Genomic DNA, 23,125 nt, shown 5'->3' on the forward strand with positions numbered 1-23,125 from the left:
AAATGTGCACTGGGAAGAATAGAGAAGAATTGAATGAGTTTTTAGACATTTAAAAGAAAATTGTAAAATGATTAGCTCATCTGTTATTCTTACCTTTCCTTCCCATCATCACATTTTCCATACCTTTTTGACCTCTAGTTTCAATTCCCGTTTCCCAAAGCCTTTAGTCCTGGTAGAATATTCACCTGCACCGTTGTATATTCATCTGTGTGTGTATGTGTTTGTACTACACATGTGGGCAGATGTGTGAATATTTCTTTACCTTCATGCAGACCATAAGATCAGGTAAAAAATACTTGAGTAAGGAATATTTGCGACTTTAGCAGGGTTTCTATGAAGAGATGCAGGACAGGAAATCTGAGGCCTCTGAAATACCACAGCCCTATCAGCCAGATTCTTCCCATTATTTGGAAAAAAGGAAATTATGTGGAGGGGGATTGGGAGTAAGGGAAGGACCAATAATCTCCCTGACATCAAAGATTGCTTATCACTAATGGCTAGAGGGAAGGAAAGAGAGGTGAAATTTAGTGGAGATCAGAAAGGAGTAGACTTGGGCAGGATGTCTGGGAGTGAAGATAAAGCAAGCTGTAAAGGAATTTTAATTAATGCACAGGATGGTTCCATTTTTTAACCATGTGTTTTTCATTCATTTGGTTAATGTTTGAGTTATTATGGAGCTATGTCTTTTGATGAAGATAAATTATGCTGCAATTTATTGGAGATTTCATATACATATATAATACATGTCCCATTTTGAGGTCTAGAGGCAAAATATTGGAAAGAGATTAAGAAGAAAGGATTTAGTGTTTACTGGATGTGACTTTGTTTTTCCAGAAAAGTTTATTAATTGTACAGTGAACATAGTGTTAGACTAGGAGTCAAGAAGATCTGAGTTTAATTACTGCCTTAGACACACATACTAATATGTAACCCTGGGCTAGTCACTTAACTGCTCAGACTGTTTCCTCAATTGCAAAAAAAAAAAGACTACAAGTTAAACCTATTCCTGAAATTGTTGGAGTTTTTCATTAAGATTCAAGAAACTTCCTTGCTTTGTACCTCAGTTACCCTTCCTAGAAAACAAAGACCATTACATTTGTAAAAATGCATCGTGATGATTCACATATAATAACTAACATTTTGATAGATGAAGATTCGATTATGTGTATTATTTAATTTAAGCTCCAAACCTGTTGAGGTAGATTTTCTGTCCAGATCATTTAGAGGACTCTTGGTAAAGAAACACCCTCTACCAATATATTTTTATTGTTCAGTTTGTTTCAGCCATGCTCAACTCTCCTTGACTCCATTTTCTTGGCCAAGTTATTAAAGGAGGAAACTGAGGCAGACATAGTTAAGTGACTTAACCAGAGTCACAAAGCTAGTATCAGTCATATTTGAACTCTAATCCTCCCAACTCCGGAGCTAGTGCTCTATCCACTGTGTCACCTAGCTACCTTCTACTAATACATATCAGCACATATCCTGCAACCTTATAGTATAAGAGAGTTGTCTAATGCCCTTAGAAGTTAACTGACATGCACAGCCAGAACTGATCAGAGGTGGAATTGTTCCTTCCTAGTTTCCTTTGTTGACTCATCATCCATTTCCTCTAACTCTTCTCCTTCTCTGACCTCATCAATAACCATGGGTTTAATGATGAATGCTAAAGTCTATCCAGCCCTGAGCTTCAATCACAACACTATGGGATGTTCAAGGAGGATTAACATCTCTGATATGAGGGCTTGCCAAAACCTTTTCAAGTCTATTCATCCACCTGTGACTCCAAAAAGCTGTAGCATGGACAGCAGCTGCATCCTTGTCTTGGCCAACTTCCCGTACAAAATGATAGAGTGAGGAAAGAACCATTTGAAGCTCTACCGAATTCCTCTCCAACAACCAGAAAACCACCTCAGAATTGATCTCAGAGCCAGAAGCTTACCAACAGGGCAGGAATAACTCACTGAAAACCATGATTTAAATTAAAAAAAAAAAAAAAGCCTGAACAATATCTTTTACAAAATTATCAAACTGCCCTGATATATTAGAAAAAGAAAGCAGAATAAAAATTGAAAGAATCTACCAGTCCCCAAAATGAAAGAGATCCAAAAATGAAAACTTCCAGGAATAAAAAAACAATTAAAATATTATGGAGTTACAATCAGGATTACACAGGTTTTGGCAGCTTCCCCATTAAAGAACTGGAGGATTTGGAATATGATATGCAGGAAGGCAAAGGATTTAGGATTACAACCAAGAATAACATATCCAGAAAAATTAAATATAATCTTTTAGGGGGAGGTGGTGAGAGAGGAGGGGAATGGGTATTTAATGACTTGAAAGTCTTCTCAAGCATTTCTAATTAAAATATCAGAGTTAAATAAAAAACATTTGTCGTACAAATACAAGACTCAAAGGAAACATAAAAAAGATGGAAAAGAAACAAAAAAAGAGAAAAAAATAAGAAATTCAGTAAGGTTGAGCTGTTTATTTTTCTATATGGCAAGATAATATGTGTAATTTTTAACAACTTTATTATTGTAAGAGCAATTGGGAGAAGTATATATAGAAGAGGGAATGGATAAAAAATGACTTTGTTGGGATGATAATTTAAAAAAATAAAGGAATGAGAAAGAAATTGCATTGGAAGAGGAGGGTAGGGTGAGATTGAATGGAATAAATTACTCCACATAAAAGAGACATGAAAGAGTTATTATAATGGAAGGGGGCTAAGAGTGACAGGCAAAACTTAAACTTTACTCCCATCAAAATTGATTTAAAGAAAGAATAATATATACTCTCAGTTGGATATGGAAATTTATCTAATCCTATAAGGAAGTAAAAAAGGCCAGAGATCATAGAAGGGATGGGGGAATCGATAAAAGGGAGGTATATTAGGAAAGGAGGTGATCAGAAGTAAAAGACTTGTAAGAAGTAAAAGAGTTGAGGGGGAATGGTAATAGAAAGATGAGGTAAACAAGCAAAAAAAATAGCATGGAAGGAAATACACAGTTGTCATGATTATAAATGTAAATGCAATGAACTCACCCATAAAACAGAATTGGGTAGCAGAATGGATTAAAAACCAGAATCCTACAATATGTCATATATTGGAGAAAATGTGAAAAACCTAGGACACTGATGCATTGTTGGTGAAGTTGTGAACTGATCCAACCATTCTGGAGGGTAATTTGGAACTATGCCCAAGTAGTTATAAAACTATGCATCCCCTCTGATCCATCAATACCTCTGCTAGCTCTATATCCAAAGACATCTAAAATAGGGGGAAAGGATCTATTTATACAAAAATATTTATAGCAGCTCTTTTTGTGGTCACTAAGAACTGGAACTCAAAGGGATGCCCATCAATTGGGGAATGACTGAACAAGCTGTGGTACATGATTTTAATGGAATATTATTGTGCTATGAAATGATTTCAGAAAAACCTAACAAGACTTACATGAAGTGATGCAAAGTGAAGTGAACAGAACCAGGAGAATATCGTATATGATAATAGCAATATTGGTTGATGAAGAATTGTAAGTGACAAATCTCAGCAACACAATGATCCAAGACAATCCCAAAGGTCTAATGAAAAAGCAAAATACTGTCTTGTCTCCAGAGAAAGAACTGATATTGACTGAATACAGCATAAAATATGCTATTTTTCAATTCTTTTTTTTCTTTCTTTTATTTGAGGTACCTTGTACAAAAATGGAAATATTTTACATAATTGCACATGTGTAGTCTATATTTGATTGTTTGCCATCTCAGGGAGGGGGCACTAGAGGGAGAAGGGATAAACAGAATTTGGAACTCAAAACTTTATTTTTTTTATTAATTTTATAACATTTTATTAATTTTTATAACATTTATAACATATGCATGGGTAATTTTTTACAACATTACACTGGGAAATGAATGTAAACTGTTATTTTTACCTTCTGAATCCAATTCTTCCTGTGCAACAAAAAAATTCGGTTCTACACACATATATTGTATCTAGAATATACTGTAATATATTTAACATATATAAGACTGCTTGCCATCTGGGGGAGGGGGTTGGGAGAGGAAGGGAAAAAATCTGAATAGAAGTAAGTGCAAGGGATAATGTTGTAAAAAATTACCCATGCATATGTACTGTCAAAAAAATGTTATAATTATAAAATAAAATAAAAATTAAAAAAAAATTTTTTTTACAACATTATCCCTTGCACTCCCTTCTGTTCTGATTTTTCCCCTCCTTCCATCCACCCCCTCCCCTAGATGGCAGGCATTCCCATACATATTAAATATGTTATAGTATATCCTAGATACACTATATATGTGCAGAACCGAATTTTTTGTTGTTGTTGTTGCAAAGGAAGAATTGGATTCGGAAGGTAAAAATAACCTGGGAAGAAAAACAAAAATGCAAATGGTTTACACTCATTTCCCAGTGTTCCTTCTCTGGGTGTAGCTGATTCTGTCCATCATTGATCAATTGGATCTGAGTTAGATCTTCTCTTTGTTGAAGATAGCCACTTCCATCAGAACATATCCTCATACACTATTGTTGTTGAAGTGTGTAATGATCTCCTGGTTCTTCTCATTTCACTCAGCATCAGTTCATATAAGTCTCTCCAAGTCTCTCTGAAATCATCCTGCTGGTCATTTCTTACAGAACAATAATATTCCATAACATTCATAATTTACCCAACCATTTTCCAATTGATGGGCATCCATTCATTTTCCGAACTCAAAACTTTAAATAAAAATGTTTTAAAAGTCAAAAAATGTTTGTTAAATAGAAAACAATTAAATCTAAACCAAGGATTTGTAACTTTTGCAGGAAGGGGATGAGTTGTGGACACTTTAACCAATGTAGTGAATTCCTTGTATCTCCCACTCAGGGTAATGTTTGTAAATGCATAAAATAAAACAGAATTAAAAGGAGAAAAAAATTGTCCCAACTGATGGGCTAAACTAGGCTGAAAAACTAAACTGAAAGGCCTCAAGTCCTTCCATTCCAAGCATATGATGACTTCTGGCAGAATGGAAAGATGAGAACTCAGCCATGAAGGTGAGTGAAGAATGCACTGTGGAACACTTAAAGCTTGGCCAGATATTGAAGACAACATGGTCATCTACTCCATCCCAAGCCACTGACAGTTGTCCTGACTTTTCCCTTATCAGTGGACTTTGATGATTCTGGAAGAGACAGTGAGACTGATGACTAAGCAAGTCTGACTCACTTAAATCCAGTTTCTGGGCAAGTAAAGACATCACTCATGATGTCCTTGGTCCTCTTTTTAAAGCAAAGGTCAAAAAACAGATATTTCAAGTGGAATGCTCTTAAACTCAATAGATCCCTAGCAGAACTCATTATCTTAACCTCTTTAATCCACTTCTTTCTAAACTTCCGTGCTTCTGTTGAAGACATCATTGTTCCTCTAGTAAGCCAAGTTTGTAATCTCAGCTTCTCTCTCCCCACATTTAAATTGACAGAACTGATTTCTACCTCTATAATATCTTTTTAATTTGCAGTCATTACTGCCCTTGTTTATCTCACATCTTAATTTAGTCCTTCATTACAATTATCCTAGATTATTTAATTAATCCCTGAGTCCTAATTAATCTCTGCCTCATCTTTCCCAGTCAAACAACCAAGTGATTTTTGTTAACCAGAGATCTATGTCATTCTCCTACTGAATCTCCAAAGGCACCCTTTGAGTTAAAATATAAATGCCTCTGTTTGACTTCTAAAGCTTTTAAAACTTGGCCTGAATCTACTTTTTCAATATTCCTTCCTTTTTTGTACTCTCTGATAACATCAGATATTTTTTTCCTTTCCCTTACATACTTGCAAACCATTTCCCATCTTTATACCTTTGCATTGGCCATACCTCATGCCTAAAATGTACTTCCTCTTTACCTCTGTCTCATAGAATCCCTCTCTTCCTTCATGAGACAACATAAAGATCATCTTTCCTTATTTCCCCTCTTCCAATTGCTAATGTCTTTTTATATTACCTTGTATTTGACTGTCTTATATTTATTCTGCCTGTACTTCTATATGCCTCCACAGGTAGAATATGAGCTCCTTAAAAAGAGGGATGATTTCATGTTTTATAGAGGGTGTCCTAAAACTCTTGCCTTATCACTGGACTTTGATGATTCTGGAAGAGACAGTGAGACTGATGACTGAGCAACTCTGACTCACTTTAATCCAGTTTCTAGGCAAGTAAAGACATCACTCATGATTTGTTTTAAAAGTACCTAAAATAGTATCTGACATCCAATAGAAACTCAACAAAATTGACTGGCTCATCTTTTTTTCCCAATGAAGGAACTCACACTCAGATGATGTGACTAACCATAGTTATACAACTAGTTAATAAATGCTGGAAGTAGAATTTGAATTCAGCTCTAAGTCTCACCCACTATTCTCTTTTCCACATTATCCTTAAAACGTGTTTTGGTAATTTTTAAAGAAATTATTGGAAATCCATTAAACCTGACTGGCCATTTTTAGTCAAATTCACCCAAAACATTTTCTATTCACTAGAGGTAACTAGATCAATGGATAGTGCTGGACATGAAATCAGACTCATCTTCCTGAGTTTAATTCTGACCTTAGACATCATTGTCTATAACTCTGGGCAAGTCACTTAACCCTATTTGCCTCAGTTGCCTCATCTGCAAAATGAGATGGAAAAGATAATGACAATCTATTCTAATATCTTTGACAAGAAAATCCCAAATGAAGTCGCAAAGATTAAGACTAAACTGAAAAACTACTGATCAATAGCAAATGTTTATTAGATACTCTTATTATCACTATGGTATAGTGAAAAGAACATTAGGTTTAAAGATTGAAGTACAGGATTTGAATACCTATTCTGATAACTGACCTTGAGACTCTCTGAGACTTATTTTTTAATGTGGAGATAAAAGTAATTGCATTATCTATCTTACAATGCTATTGTGAAACTCAAATGAGATTAAAAAAATTTTTTTTGTTGTTAAAGCACAAAAAAGTCAGCAATTATGACTCTTTGGATACCCAAAATCTGTCTGTAACACTTAACTTCCATTCACCATTAGCCAGAATTAGGATTCTCTTAGGTCATCACCCCCTTTCATCAATTCTTAAAAAGCAGTAATATTATAATACATTCTCATACAATTTGTTCAGTCATTCCCCACTTGATGGACTTACACTTTGTTTCCAATTTTTTTATTATAACAGAAAGTATTGCTATGAATATTGTTGCATTCGTGGATCCTTTCCCTCTGTCTTTAATTATTGGGATATATATATATATATATATATATATATATATATATATATATATATATATATATATATATATATATATATATATATATATATATATGTAATAATAGCCCTGAGTCAAGAGCTTTCTCCATCAAGTTAAGGTACTTTCTGGGTCTAGCTCCAAATTGCTTTCCAGAACACTTAGAGCAATTTACAACTTTGCCAACAGTATATTACCAGTTCCTCTAACAATTTTTATTCTTTTTTTTGGATCAGCTTTGCTAATCTGGTAGATGTACCATTATTCTCTCATGGATGTCAGACTTATTTTAATTTTCATTCTTCTCATTATTAGTAATTTGGAACATTTTGGTTGTTTTTAGAATGTTTTCATTTTTCCTTTTGGAAATAGCCTATTCACATCCTTTGACTATTTAGGGAATATCTCTTATATATTTGTAATGGTTCCATATGTAGCACGCCTTCCAAAGCTACTTCACCAGCTCCCACTCCAATTGGTGGGCTGTGATCTCAGAGGGCAGTTAGCTATTTCTCCATCAGAAATCCAAGAGAAATCCTAAGGGACTGGGGTTTCTACAACCATATTCACCAATCCCTACTGATGTATTCCCTATTGCTTGTCAGCCAAGCGTCTCTAATAGCTTTTTGTAACAGTAATTTATTAAGATAAAATAAAAGATCAATATATTTGAGAAATTAGAAAGGGTTAAATAATGATTATATACTTAAATTTTAATTAAGTTGGAAAGGGAGTTAAATAAAACAGAGGGAAACATGGTTTTGTTATGTTTTGAAAGTCTTAAGAGAGGAAAGAAAAGAGATGGGAAAAGGAGTACTTATGGGAAGAAATGGAAGAGGGTTGTTGAAATTTCCTATTCATCAGAATTGGGGTGAGCAAGAAGAACAGCATACAAGCATAGAGGAGGGAATTAGGAGAGCGGGTACAAACCTCACTCCTCTCTGAACCTGACAAGAAGGGCTGAAATAACCAGAGACAAGAATTTATTGTTGCCATCTCTATGTAAATGTTCCTTTCTCAGACTGTTCTGTATACTGGGCTGTGAGTAACAGAGCTGCCAATTGGCACATGCTCCTTCACCCTACATAAGTGTAGGCTCCTCTGTGCTGGCCTGATGCACAGTCTCTCCCTATACTAGAATGCTCTGCTCAGCTATTCTTTGCTAGAATCTATCTGAAGACCTCCCTGTCTGTCTCTCTAAGCTGACCTGGACTGGAAATATGATCCCATGCCTCCTTTTTGTTTATAGTGTGCATATTATTTTCTCCTAATAGAATTGTAAACTCCTTGAGTGCTTAGCATAGAGCCTTACATAGTAGGTGATTAATATGTGCTTATTGGTCATTGGTTGAGGGAAAATTATTTTTTGATTTTTCTCCTCATATTCCTACCCTTGAGAAGCATAGTACATGACATATATTTAATAAATGTTTCTTGAATTAAATTAAATACTTTGCATTCCTGTGTGTTCCTTGGGCCCCCTTTTTCATAAGAATTCAATTTAAGATGGAAACACGGCGATGTAAATGTAGGAAGGAAAACTAGATCTACAAGGAACTTCAATGGTATTAGAGGAGGGGAGACATTAGAACCCTGAGATGAAGGTCTTTTCTGTACCAGACATATGGCAAATACCTTATTAGGTCATGTTACCAATCTGCCCACACAAGCATTTCAAGTGATGCCTTAAAACTTCTTGAAAGGTCGACTTCATGCCAAAATGAACATTAACATTGGTAGGAGGCAGAGGTGCCAGCAACTTCTGAAGTTGATTTAAACATGTACTGTGTAACTTCCTAAAATAACTAAGCATGTCTGAAACTCTTTGCTTATATAAATGCTAAAAGTATTGTTCCTCATTTTCTATGGGTTTGTTTTGAGACACTTAATCCTTATCTGAAAGGATTAAGCATTTTGGGATCTCACCTTTAATCTTTTAGCTTTTTTCCCACCTGTCTGGACCATTTTGGTCACCAGAATAGTAGAAATACAAGCAGATACAAGAAGACTTGCATACCACACACTTCCCACTTGTTTCTCATGCCAAGAAATCCTTCCGGCATGAGTAAGAGAATTTGGAGGCTTGGTTTTGGAGGATAGAATCAAACTAAGAGTTATTTAGATGACATGAAACCAACAATTAAAAGCAGAAGCCATAATCTTTTGTTTTTTAAAACTGTAAATAAATTATTCACTAAAATTCTGATAATTTCTATTGAGTCTCCATGACTACATGAGGTGCTAAATGACAAGATATAAATTTGGGAAACGTACTTTCTAAAATGGCAGATAACACAAGAGACATACTCACCCATCTTTACTCTCTCCCTTGAATCTGGGAATAATTAATAATTCATCCACCACCAATATGGGAAAGAGAAGGATCCCTTGACCAGAAGTATAAATTGAATAAATCATAATGATAGCAAGCAAGGTAGGTGCTATTGTAATCCCCAATTTACAAATGGGAAAACTGAAGTCAAGAGAGCTTAAGTGAGTTGCCATAGAATCATATAGCCTAGTTCATGTCTGAAATAGGATTTGAATTCACATCTTTCTGACTTTAAGTCTAGTAGTCTTTCCACTATCTATCTAACTGTCATATAGTCGGATTATTAGGGTTGATGCTACATACTGTCAGGATCTTACAGGGAAGAAGGTTGACCAAGGATATACACACAAATACACAAATGTGTGTTTATGAGTGTATACATGCATACACATAAATGTTAATGTGGGATTCTAAATTAGAAGGCAGCCAGATGACACAATATAGCACACTGTACATGGAATCATGAAGATGCGAGTTCATATGTGGCATCAAACATTTATTAGCTATGTGGCCCTAGGGAAATCACTAAAGAACCTTCAAGGAAAATACAGACTAATGGGAAAAACAACATGAAGAAAAATATATACAAAGTAATTTATATAAGGAATTTGGATAAGAACTGTTTCATTTAAGCATCCAGTTCATAATTAGTACTTATTTTGTGAATATGGGGATTATAGTCTTAATTTTGGTACTTTGAAATGTATTACAATTTCATCGGTATAGATCCACCTACATAGATTGAAAGCCCTCCATATCTTCTGTACCTTTTCTACCTTTACCAAAATTTCTCCATAATGGATGTGGATTGATCTAATACAATGGAATCCATTTTGTATCTTTTTATTATCTAAAGGGTACTAATGGTACTCAAGTTGTACTTCTGCTGTCTCTTTCACTTAATAACCAGCTCACTTCTTTTTCAAGCTATCTGCATAGCAGCATGTTTGCATGTTTTTACATATATATATATATATGGATGGATGTTTTCTCAGTAAAATCTTTAACACTTCTTAAAATCCCATTGTCTTTGCTAGTCATGTAGATTTCCTACCTTCTTCTGATATTACACAGTATTTTGTTTTGTACCCATAAGAAAACATGATGTTAAGGGCAACTAGGTAGTGCAGTGGATGGAGCACCAGCCCTGAAGTCAGGAGGACCTGAGTTCAAATTTGACCTCACTTCCTAGCTCTGTGATCCTGGGCAAGGCACTTAACCCCAATTGCCTCAGCCAACAAAAACATGATGTTATAATTCTCTCTTATCCCCTTAATTGATTATATATTCCATAAGGATAGAATACTTGTTTTTATCTAAATATTTATTTCCCCCAGTACTCTGCAGCTATTACTATTCCAATGTCCCTTGTTTTTCTTTCATTCTAATTTTGATTCTTTTGAAATTATGATAGTCCAGGATCTGCAGACATCCTAGCATCTCTGTGAGAATATTGGTATTGAAATTATAGGTTTTTTTCAGCAGAGAATATTTTAAGATTATAGAAAGCACTATGCAATTTAAAAAGCCCTAAGCAATCTAGCTTAGTCTCCTATCATTGCATAGTTCTGGCCCCAGAATGGAGTCATATTCATGAAAGAGAAAATGACAAGAGATGTGCTTTAATGAAAATGATACTTTTTTATCCTGTGTGATTTGCATGAACGGTTTCCAAATTGGGGTAGAATATAGAGTGAAATGGGGAATGTGAGTGGGTAATCCACTCAGGGTGCTAAAGATTTGGACTCTAGTACTAATAGAAGGAGAGCTATTGTAGTTTGAGTAACCATTTTTTTCTTTCTACACACACAAAGTCACTTTTTTTAGTAGCCTTTGGAATTAGGACTGAGTATATGAATCAATTCCTGAGCAAATTCCTTATTCTTTGTGGTATTTTAAACATATACATGAAATTAATGATAGTTTACTCAAAAGATTTTTCATTTCCTTTATTTCTGTTCAGTTTCCTTCTGACCCCTGGTTTTTCTCCTTTCCTGACTAATTACTACTCCTTGGTCTGCTTTCTTTTGCCTTCTTTTGTATACAGGTCTATCTGTCACTAGACTATTCAGTAGAAAATTCTCTGCAGATGTTTTACATCAAAAATGATGAAAGAGAAAAATAGATTCAGATTCTATTTTAAAAAACCCTAAAAAAACAAAATTGAGAGATCAAAAAATTAATAAAATTATATATTGGTAACTTTGTCAACCTTAGTCCCATAGAAGTAGGAACAAATAGGTCTTCAACATTGTGTATATTCCCAAATTATTTCAATATTTTTGTTTTGCTTAAATATTTTTCTTCTCTTTTTAACTTTTACCTATAAGAAATTGCTATAGATGATGCAAAAACAACATATCAATAAAAACAGATTTTTTTAAAAGTGTAGGTAATAAGTTAGACCAAATGATAAGTATTTACTAAACATCTACTATGTGCCAGGCATGAGATACATGACTATGAAAAGCATTTAGATGAAAAGAACTGCTACATAAAATTTAGCCAGATTTGTTTCTTCATAAGATATCTAGTTTATCTATAAACTATATATATAATCTATAGATAATTCAGATCCAATAAATTTCCTGTAACGTGATAATTCATCCAAAACTAGAATGATTATAATCAGTTTTTGTTGTCTTGTTAAGCCTGGGAATACAAATCCAGAGATTTGTTTACAATCATTATTAAGACAAATAGAAATGAATCTTGAGTCTAAGATAAAATTTATTTGAGAGTTTTTCTTTATTTTTAAATATTTTTACCAATCTATGATCTCAACAACGGACATAAGTCCTTATCAGTGCAAGTAAACTTGCTTCCAACTTTTTTGACTGGAGAAAAAGTAAGACTAAATTTTTTATTATTTCTTACCTCTGTCACCTTCCCCAATGTCTGGGACTGTGACCCTAACCCAAATTAAAATCAGAGACTCTCAAGGTAAAAAGCAAAAAAAAAAAAAAAAAAAAAAAAAAAAGGTTTATTATGATCTTGTAGGGAAAGGGCAACTCCCAATAGACAAGGTGTCAGTAGAGAAGTGCAAAGCACAAATTGCAAAACCCTAATGTAGAAGTCACCAACCCTTTTCTTCTGACCTTTTCTATCGCTGTCTGGGAATTCTAATATATTCAAAGACTAAATATCTATCCCAGAAACAAAAACTGTTAGTCAATAGCACATTCTTTATAGTATTAGGTACTTAAATGCTAATGAAAAGGTCAGAAAGGGGGGACAGGAGGGAAATATTTGTTTATCTAAGATAATCAAACACCTGCCGCTTTTAGCTATAGCTCAATTTATTATTACAAAGTCTCAAGTCACCATTAGGGCATAGATCAAGGCTCCATTCTTATGGGAGGTTTTCACTCAGTTTATCCCATTCACCCAACAAAATCTATGATACCAGTTTATCCCCTTCCCTATCTTCTCATTCTGTATGACTCTTATCTACATTGTTTTCCAGTAAATCTTCCAAAAGAGAGAGGAGTGTCTGCCCAACATTTTAGGGTTCATCTGTTATCTCTCCTCTCCCACTACTACTACCACTATATGACTTGTTCATTCCTTTTTCATACATATCTTTAACAATATTTCTTACACTGTTTTGTCCATGTGATTCATGATTGCTAATGTGGTGGATCCTATTTATGGCCATCATGTGTCTCTCCATTGCCCTTAGAGGCAAAATATAAAATGGAGTTTAAAAATCCGAATTAAAGTTAAGCTATTTCAAGGCAGCTTTAGGCCAAGGCTTCTTTTTATATGTTTTCAATTTTTTTTTTCACAGTAGTATTTTATCTTTCCAAATACAAGTAAAGATTATTTTCAACATACATTTTTGCAAGATTTTGTATTTCACATTTTTTCTCCTTTTTCCCACATCTCCCCTCCCCAAGACAGCAAACAATCTGATACAGTAGAACAAGAGTTCTTAAACCAGGGTTTAAATTCACAGTTAACTAGGATGAGGAAAAAAAATTGTCATTTTTATTTCAAAATAACTGGTTACTCTTATAATCCTGTGTATTTTATTTAAAGGGTTTAAAAACATTATCTTAAACATCAGATTACCAAAAGAGTTCATGACACACTAAAGACTTAGAATCCCTGATTTAAACCATTAAAAGGCCAATCTTACTATTCAAAGGCTAACTGATAGATTGCTACAACTGTAGCATGAATGGAATACTTCCAGATCCCTGATACTAACTAACACTGCTAGTCAGTCAGATTGAGGACAGTTTTTTGGAATCACCAGGATCTTCTGATCAGCCTAGTTCTGTCACTAAACATATAAATCCATTCTAAGTATCCTAAGCATGGTGTAAGAAGCTAATAAATTGCACCTAGCTTTTTGGGGACTTTCTTGAGACTAGATTTTTTTTTTTTAATTTTTTGCCTCTGTCACCTTCCCCAACAAAGTCTACTATGATACCAGAGGAAAATGTAGGATAGGGATTAGATGACTTGTGAATGGACTAATAAATAGAACTCCTGGGTGAGAAAATTCTGTGTACTAATGCAAGTTGACAATGTCCCTGCAATTTACAGTCTTAGAGTTGCCTATAAGAGGGAAAAATAAAATTAGGGCAATGATTTCTCCAAACAAAACTTGATGATCTGACTCCAGACTGAGCATTCATTCAATCCACAAAACTCCCACATGCAGAGTAACCCACAATCAGGTGAGAAAAATCCCTTCTAACTTGCATGACTATAGGATCTATGATTTCCTCAGTATGGGGAATTCCCTACATTAATACACCTCTCTAAACAAGATCCTGATAAGAAGGGTTAAGTAAGGTGGATTCTATGCTTGCAAAGATGAAACAGGCTTGTAAATCAAAAGAAGGGCAGCCCTTATGCTGTTAATACTAGAAAAAGATCTGAGAAGTAGTTACTTCTGAAGCTTAAAATATAAAAGATCTAACCTAGATTATAATCATTAAACAAGAAGATAATCCAGTGAAAGATAATTATTTTGAAGTTGAAGGAATGCAACAGTACACATTTTTGTAATAGAAGGTAATGAATCTGTGTTTATTTTTTCACATTGGGCAGAGTACTACTACTATGATTACCACTCCCATTGGAGAATGAAAACCCAAAAGTCATACCAATTCAAATTACAATGTAGGAACTTAGATTCAGACCTGAAGGGATATTAAAAGTTTTTTAGTATGACTCCATTTTAGAAGTAGAACTCTGGTATTCCTTCCTATTTCCAGATCCAGTACTCTATTCACTATCATTTATGTGCCTTGTGTGTATGCACACATGCATGTGCGTGTGCGTGTGCCTGTGTTGTGTGTGTGTGTGTGTGTGTGTGTGTGTGTGTGTGTGTGTTAGATAGTTGATATGTAGATAATGGGCAGCTAGGTGATGAAGTGGATAGTGGGTACTCTTCCTGAGCTCAAATCTAGCCCTAGACAATTACTAGATATATGACTCTGGGCAAATGACTTAACCCTCTTTGCCTCAGTTTTCTCATTTGTAAAATGAGCTGGAGAAGGAAATGGAAAACCACTTCATTATCTTGGAGCAAGACCTTGTATCTCCCACACTCTTTATGCTCCCAGCTAAGTATATAAAGATTTGTTACTAGCAGGCTAACAACTTACTGTTGAATTCTCTGACTAGAGCAACCTATGAACTAGATTATCTTTAAAATTATGAGCCTATATGTTATTAAAACTAAGACCAAGGAATCATATTTTGTGGAAAGTCATCTTCCCCTCCTCTTATCTCCTCTCATTTTCTTTCCCCTTTTCTCTTCTCTGAACTGTGATTTTTCCCCAATGTTCTATTCTAGATATTCTTTTCTATCATTATAATAACTTTAGCAGATCATAAGTTTTAATCTCTATCCTGATGATTTACTCACCCTTCTATCCCTTGAGCCTCAGTCCCTACATAAATTAAATAAACATAAACATCTAAATTCAGTATGTCTCAAAGTGAACTTGTTGATCCCAAACTCAGTCCTCTTCCAAATTAACATATTTCTGATGAGAAGCCTCTATTCTTCCAGTCTCCCTGGTTCATAACTCTGGCGCTATCCTCAACTCCCTACCCTTACTCAATCCCAAATGTCAAATGTTATCAGTTGTTAAATCTTGCTGATTCTATTTTCAAAATATCTCTTGAATCCAACTCCTTATTTCTGTTTCCATGACTGTTATCTTAACTCAGCACTTTACCTAATTTGGTCTTTTTGTCTCTCCCCTCTCCAGTTCATTTTGATCAATGTTGTCAGAATGATTTTCCTTAAGAGCATGGGGAATTTAGATGTGACCATTTTACACTTCTATTCAACAGACTCTGGTGGCTTCCTATTATATCAAGGAAAAAATATAAACTCCTCTATTTAGCTTTTAAAACCTTTCACAGCCGGGTTATAAAATCAGTACATTATTCCCTTTCCTGTTTTCTACAATCTAGAAATAGTAGCTTTTTCTATGTTCCTCATATGCATTCCATATACCATCTCAATGGCTTTGCAATGTCTTAGTTGTCTGCCTAATTTTCTTCATGGCCTTGGAGCTAGGGGCTTCATCTCTCTGGGATTTAGTTTCTTCCGAAAAATTAGAGGGTTAGACTAGTTCACCTATAAGGCTCCTTTCACCTCTAGAAGTCAGTGAATTTTTCAGTGTCTTTTGGTAGTTCATTAATGATCTGCATAAGATAACATTTGAAGTATATTCAGCTCTTAATTACACATGATAATAGAAACAGTGATTCATAACTGAAAACAGTAGCAATTTCAGCAGCTGTGATGATGAGAGTTGTTGGGGGAGGGAAGAAAGAGTTTTGGTGCTATTTTGTTTTTTAACAAGTTTTTTTTTTAGCAGTGGGAGCAGATTGATGCTTCTTTTCAAATTCTATTATATCTGAGCTACCATAATACAACCTTAACATTTGTATGTGGTTTTGTTTTTCTTTTCAAAGTATTTTCACATCTATTGTCTCATTTAATCCTCACAACCATACCATAAGGCAGATAGAATGGATGGGTTTATTCTCATTTTGTAGCTGAGGAGACTGAAACAGAGGGGTTATGCCCTAAAGTTACCCAGCAAGGCAATGGGATGTAACAAAAAGACTTTAGAGCTATGAAGGCCAAGATTCATGTCCAAATTTCTACCAGTTGTGCCTAACTGTATAACTTGACCAAAGTAGTTTTGCCTTTTAGTTTGTCCGTCTATATAATGTGATGAGTGAGTAGTAAACATACATGTGTATGTGTGTCTGTGTACTGCACATATACATATATATTCATATCCATACACGCATATGTTTGTGGCCTAGAAAATAAATAATGAAATACATATCTCATGTATCAACAAAGAAGCAATTATTATGATGGGGGAAGAATGATAAATTGTGAGACAGTCACCATATCAATTTTCTTTTTTTCTTAAACTGTTATTACAAGGGAGGTTTCCATTCTTGGTGAGAAAGAGTAGATAATATTCAAAATTATGAAAAACTAGTATTTATATAGAGCTTTAAAATTGGCAAAGCACTTATCTTACATATATCATCTCTCAAGTCCTCATAAGAACTCTTTGAAAGAAGCATTATTTTTATTTCCAATTTACAGTCAAGAAAACTGAGACAAACAGATCTTAAATGACTTGTCCAGGGTCATACAGCTAACAATTATTTAAGGCAAGATTCAAACTCAGGTTTTTCTGACTCCAAGTCCAGCATTCTAACATGTTATCTAGCTGCTTATGGTATAAAAACTGAAGACAATAATAAAACTTTTTTTTTTTTAAATGAGAATAAACTTTAACATTCTATGAATCTGGGGCACCTAGGTGGCACAGTGGATAGAATACCAGCCCTGAATTCAGGAGGACCTGAGTTCAAATCTTCAAATCTGGTCTCAAGACACTTAACATTTCTTGGCTATGTGACCCTGGGCAAGTCACTTAACCCCAGCCTCGGGGGAAAAAACAAAACAACAACAAAAAAAATTCTATGAGTCTTAGTGACTTACTTGAATCTTGGTCTAGATAGATTTTTGTTTGTTGTTTTTTCTACCATTTCATAATGCCTCTCTATCAAAATAAGCTTGTAATATCTGAACAAAAAAGAAATAGAACCAAGGAGTAGTCATAGCAGAAGGAAAACAACCTGGGATTACAAATTTTGCAGCGGTTGTCCTCAAAATAAATAAGATAGTGTAGATAACTGAGAGTTATGCACTTTGAGATAAACATTCTTAGAAATAGCTGATCTTGGATGAAACTCTCCAGTTTCAGTGAACCAATGGAATAATTGTTAGAGACCATATGTGAAAGCTATTCAGGCATGTTAAGAAAGCAAATATTATTGAATTAGAATAAGATTTCACCAGGTTTATACCAATCCTAGGAATTTACTCTCCCCCCTCCATCCTATCCAATGCACCTTTAAAGTTGATTTCAGAATAGCTGATTAAAGAAAAAAGAATTCTTTTAATTATTGCCTCCACTCAAAAGTAAAACAATTTCCAAGTCAATATGAATGAACAGATTATTACAAATAAGAGCTGAAATGTGAAGCACCAGTAAAGCATAGAAACAAGAATGGGTTTTTAAGGTTTTTTTTTCCTTGACTTCATATCATGTTTTGAATTAAATCAGTAGGTTAACTAGTATTTAGTAAGCCTCTACTATGTGCCAGGCACTCAATGTGCTATATATTGGGCATAGAAAGAAAGGCAAAAGACAGTGCCTGCTCTTAATATTAGGAAGACAGAATAATTCCCTCAATATGTAATGATAACCAACTGCCACATGAACCCTATTGGGCTGAAATGTTGGGTTTGCAAGATTACATACATTATCCCCAAATAGCAACTTTCTTTAATGATCTCTCAAAACTGTGATGGGAACTTGTATTAAGGACAACCAAATACAACTGGAATTATTTTTGACAATATAATGGCAAATTCTTGAGGACCATATAGTTATTTGTGGATTTGGCCAGAACACTGGAATGTTTTGAGACTTTAAACATTGACAATTTGTATCCATTTAATCTTTTTTTTTTCCTTTTTCTTCAGAGAAAGAAATTGGATATGGAAACCTAAGAAAGAAACCAAATTTTTTTCCTTCTAACTAGAAGAAGATAAGGAATATTGGCCTTTTGTTTATTTTTTTGTGACTATAAAAACTGACTTCATGGTAGGCTGAGCATTTCCTCTGAGCAAACAGAGGCAGAGCTGCAAACTATGCTTGTTTCAAGACAAAGAAAATAACAGGAACTAGCTCTATCAAAAAAGGCTAACAAGTGGAGGTGACTCACATTTCCTAGGTGGTAAAACTTGCAGATCACACATTAAAATGTGTCATTGCACTCCTGTAGGTACCAGGAACTTACATACCCACAGTATCATTTTAGAATATAAAAGAAAGATTTCCCATACTGTAATTTTTCTTCTAAAAGTAAGGTTATTTTTTCCTCCTCCATAACCTGTATTATTCTGGGGTTTAAATTCTCTAATAGCTCTATGATGAAAATCAGGATATGGGGAATCTTTGAGCAATCTGCATTTTGATATAGTACATTAGAAACAATATATGGTACACTAGAGACAGTCCTGATTCTTTCCTTAGAAAATCTGTATTTTCTTACCTCTAAAAGTCTTACTTCTAAAGCTTGCTGCCTGTGTGAATTTAGGCAAATCACTTAATCTCTCTGGGACTCAGTTTACTCATCTGTAATATGAGAGGGTTGTACAATATTGCCTCTTAAGTTTTCTTCTAGATTAGATCTTTGATCTTATATTTCCATTTCCCCCTTTACTTAACCACAATCTTGACAATTATATGTGCCCAGGAGAAAATAAAAATTAGTAAACATCAGCAAAGGTACTACTAGATTATAAACTACTTGAGCATAGGAAATATATTTGATTACTTTTGCATAATTTCTCTAAGTACAGTGTGTTACACATAACCACAAGTTATGTAGAAAATTAATGTAGAAAGAAAACTTAAGGCATATATATTTATATGCATAGAAAGGAAATAATAGGGATAACAGTGAAAATAAGAATTAAGCCATGGTTTCAACTAAAAAAAATCTATTTTATCTTGGGACATTGATGCTGAAGGCATTCACATAGAACACACTCATCTTAAGCTGCTACTCAGCCCCACTGCTATCCTGAGAAACCTGCAGTTATCCTGCATTCCTTCCCAACCCTCCACCCCCAGACACAAGTTCCTGACATTCTCTCTTAAGACCCCTTTTCTTCTCAGATCCATTCCTTGTGCTGAGTAATATTCACAAAGTGAGGATAATTTTAGTGTTGAGTCATTACACAGGATCCTTCACCCAGTTCCTTTGGAACCTAAATGTTATCATAAAGGCAGATCAGATACAAAGTTATTCATAGATTAGATCTTTCCCTATTCCTTCTTATCCTAGCTTAATCATTTGTTTCTCTCATTTCTCCTTACTTTTTAAACTTTTTTCTTTTTCTTTCTCTTTTTGTTTCCCTTTTTGTTGTTTCACTCCCATTAACCTTTCTAGGTACAACAATAACACTCAGAGAATCAGGAAAGTGATTTGTGCTGGTTCCTTCCTGGTTCATAAATGATACGTATTAGGTATCGACTAGTAGATATTGAGGCAAAAAAAAAAAATAGAGTAATGAGGATCTAAAGCTGTTCTCTTTCCTCTATTCTTTCTTTTTTTTCCTTTCTTCTTTTGTTTCTTATCTTCCTTCCTCTCTCTTTCCTTCCTTCTTTCCTTCCTCCCTTTCTTCCTTTCACTTTTTTCTTTCTTTTCCTCTTCCTTCTTTTTTACCCTTGAGAAACTTACAATCTAGTCATATAATATTACAATGTAGGGGAGACACTAGGAAAGATTAGATAAAGCTTCATGTAGAAGATGGTACTTGAGCTGCATCTTAAAGGAAAGTAGGGATGCTAAGAGGCAGAAGTGAACAGAAATTGAAATACAGAACGGAGGACAGACAGTATAGAAGAATGGAAATAAGAGATGGAGGATCAAGTATAAGCAACAAGGAGGCCAGTTTTGTTCAACCACAGGGTGTGAAGAGACACAAATATGTCTTAAGACTGGAAAGATAAGTTGGGATCAAATTGTGAGAAGTTTGTGTTTGAACCTAGAAGGAATACTATAGAGGCCATCTTTTTAACATAAATATTCTCCTGGTGATGTTATAGGGTTACAAATCTTAATCCATCACAATCTCCAAGAATCAAAGTTGTGACCCAACTGGCAAAGGAGAAATGAATGGCATACACAATTTAGACTTCATTGTATTTCCAATGATGACTTATTCACAATAATTAGCACAAGAGATATTCCACAAAAGTGTAAAGGAATAGAAGATGGGTGTTTGCTATGTTGTGGTTTACACTCATTTCACATAGTTCTTTTGCTATGTGTAGCTGGTTCTATTCATTATTGAACAAATGGAACTGATTTGGTTCATTTCCTTGTTGAAGGGAAACACATCCATCAGAATTAACCATCATATAGTATTGTTGTTGAAGTATATAATGAACTCCTGGTCCTGCTCATTTCACTTAACATCAGTTCATGTAAGTCTCTCCAGGCCTTTCTGAAATCATCCTGCTGGTCATTTCTTACATTCCATATTCCATAACATTCATATGCCACAATTTTATTCAGCCAATCACTTAGATTGAATGTAAGAAGCAATCACTTCTGCTTTGTTCAGAAACTCTGAAGGTCTTCCCTTCAAATTTTATTTATTTACTTAGATTTATTTTTTTTTTAGGGGGGAGGAGGGACCTAGGTGAAAGAGGCCATTCTTTGCTTCAACTTCCACCAAGCCTCAATCACTGAATACGGATTGCCTCGGCCAAACAGACTTACTGAAGACCTTAGCTTAAAAAGACCAAGGTCTTCCACTGCATCCAGGATCATCTCTAGTCGTTTTGTTCTATATCTGACCACTGGACCCAGATGGTTCTGGAGGGGAAAGTGAGGCAGGTGACTTGTTAAGCTCTCCTTCACTTAAAGCCAATTCACTTGCATGTCATAGCATCACCTGCCTGATATCATGGTCCTCTTCAAGAACAAAGGACAAACAATATTCAATCACCTGTGGATCTAGTCATACTTAGGCTTAGAAGAATGGATCCATAAATCTGCTGTGAGAGTACATACTTAACAATCACTTGTATTCTTAAGTGCCCTTGCCAAAAAAAAAAAAAAAAAAGGAAAAAAAAAAGCTATCCTCCCTTTGAAATTTTTGTGAATTATTTAATTATGGTGTTTTGTTTTGTTTTTTTTTTAAAGACAGCCATTCTGACTTTTTTCTTTTCCTTAAGTTTTTCTAAGAGAGGCTTCCCTTCACTTAAGGAAATTGAAAGGCTAATTGCAGTGAGGATTCAGAGTTCCTGATTCCATGCCTATATTTAGAATATTGCCAACCCTACTCCACCCCCCAGGGTGATTGTCCCTCCCCCCCATAATGTGTCACTAGTAAATTATTGAGTCCAGAGTTTGAGTCACTGTGCTGTTTTCCTTCAGCAATAATACTTCCTACTTTTTTTCTCAAAGTTCTTCAATATGCCCTGATGAGTGTAATGTATACCTGGCTTTGTTATGGTTTTCCATATGTTTACCCATTATGATTTTTAGCTGAATGCCTGTGTGAAGTATCAAAATATAGTTTTTAAAAAAAAAGACCTCTGGTTCAGAGTCCTGGATTCAAATTCTGTCTCTAATATTTAATCTAGTTTTTTTTTTTTTTTTACCATGTTCAACTCATAATCCCTCTCTAGCTCTGAAGTTTCTGGGTGTAATAATCTGTTTGGTATGAAGTGCCTGATGAAGACCTTAGCCCTGTTACTTACTACCTATATGGCTTTAGACAAGTCATAACTTCTCTGGAACTAAGTAACATGAGACTAATATGAAAATAGTGGATTAGATGATCTATATGGTTACCTCCAGGTCAGCTGGGTGATGCCACAGTGCACAGAGTGTCAGGCCTGAAGTCAGGAAGATTCATCATCCTGAATTCAAATTTAGCCTCAGACACATACTAACTGTTTTATAACCCTGGACAAGTCACTTAACCCCATTTGCCTTAGTTTCCTCATCTGTAAAATGAGTTGGAGAAGAAAATGGCAAACCACTTCAGTATTTTTGCCAAGAAAACTCCACTTGGGGTAATGAAGAATCAAATAAGACTGAATAGTTTCTAAGCCTTAAAATTCTATACAAACAAATAAGAATCTCCTATCCTCATGGAGAGTCAAGAGTTTTGGATTCTTTCAATAATGAACTCTGTGATTTACTTGGCTGACCTATAAAATGAAAAGCTGATTCTGGGTTATCTCTCTTAATCATTCGGAGGGTCCTTTGGTGAATTCTGAGCTCAACAAGAAAATAGTGAGCATCTCTTTTACAGAATTATAAAACATAAATGTGGCCTTAGGGATCATCTCATCAAGTCCCTCCAGTGGGAGATAAGGAAAATGAAAGC

At 34.7% G+C, this 23,125-nt stretch overlaps 1 protein-coding gene across 1 annotated transcript in view; it reads left to right on the top strand.

The window, feature by feature from the left end:
* FHL2 (four and a half LIM domains 2) overlaps window positions 1-23,125 on the top strand; it is an 86,118-nt gene that overhangs the window by 10,057 nt on the left and 52,936 nt on the right. The gene's annotated exons all lie outside the window — the stretch shown is intronic.

The sequence above is a fragment of the Sminthopsis crassicaudata genome, chromosome 3 (genome assembly GCF_048593235.1).
Source record: "Sminthopsis crassicaudata isolate SCR6 chromosome 3, ASM4859323v1, whole genome shotgun sequence".
Taxonomy (NCBI): Eukaryota; Metazoa; Chordata; class Mammalia; order Dasyuromorphia; family Dasyuridae; genus Sminthopsis; species Sminthopsis crassicaudata.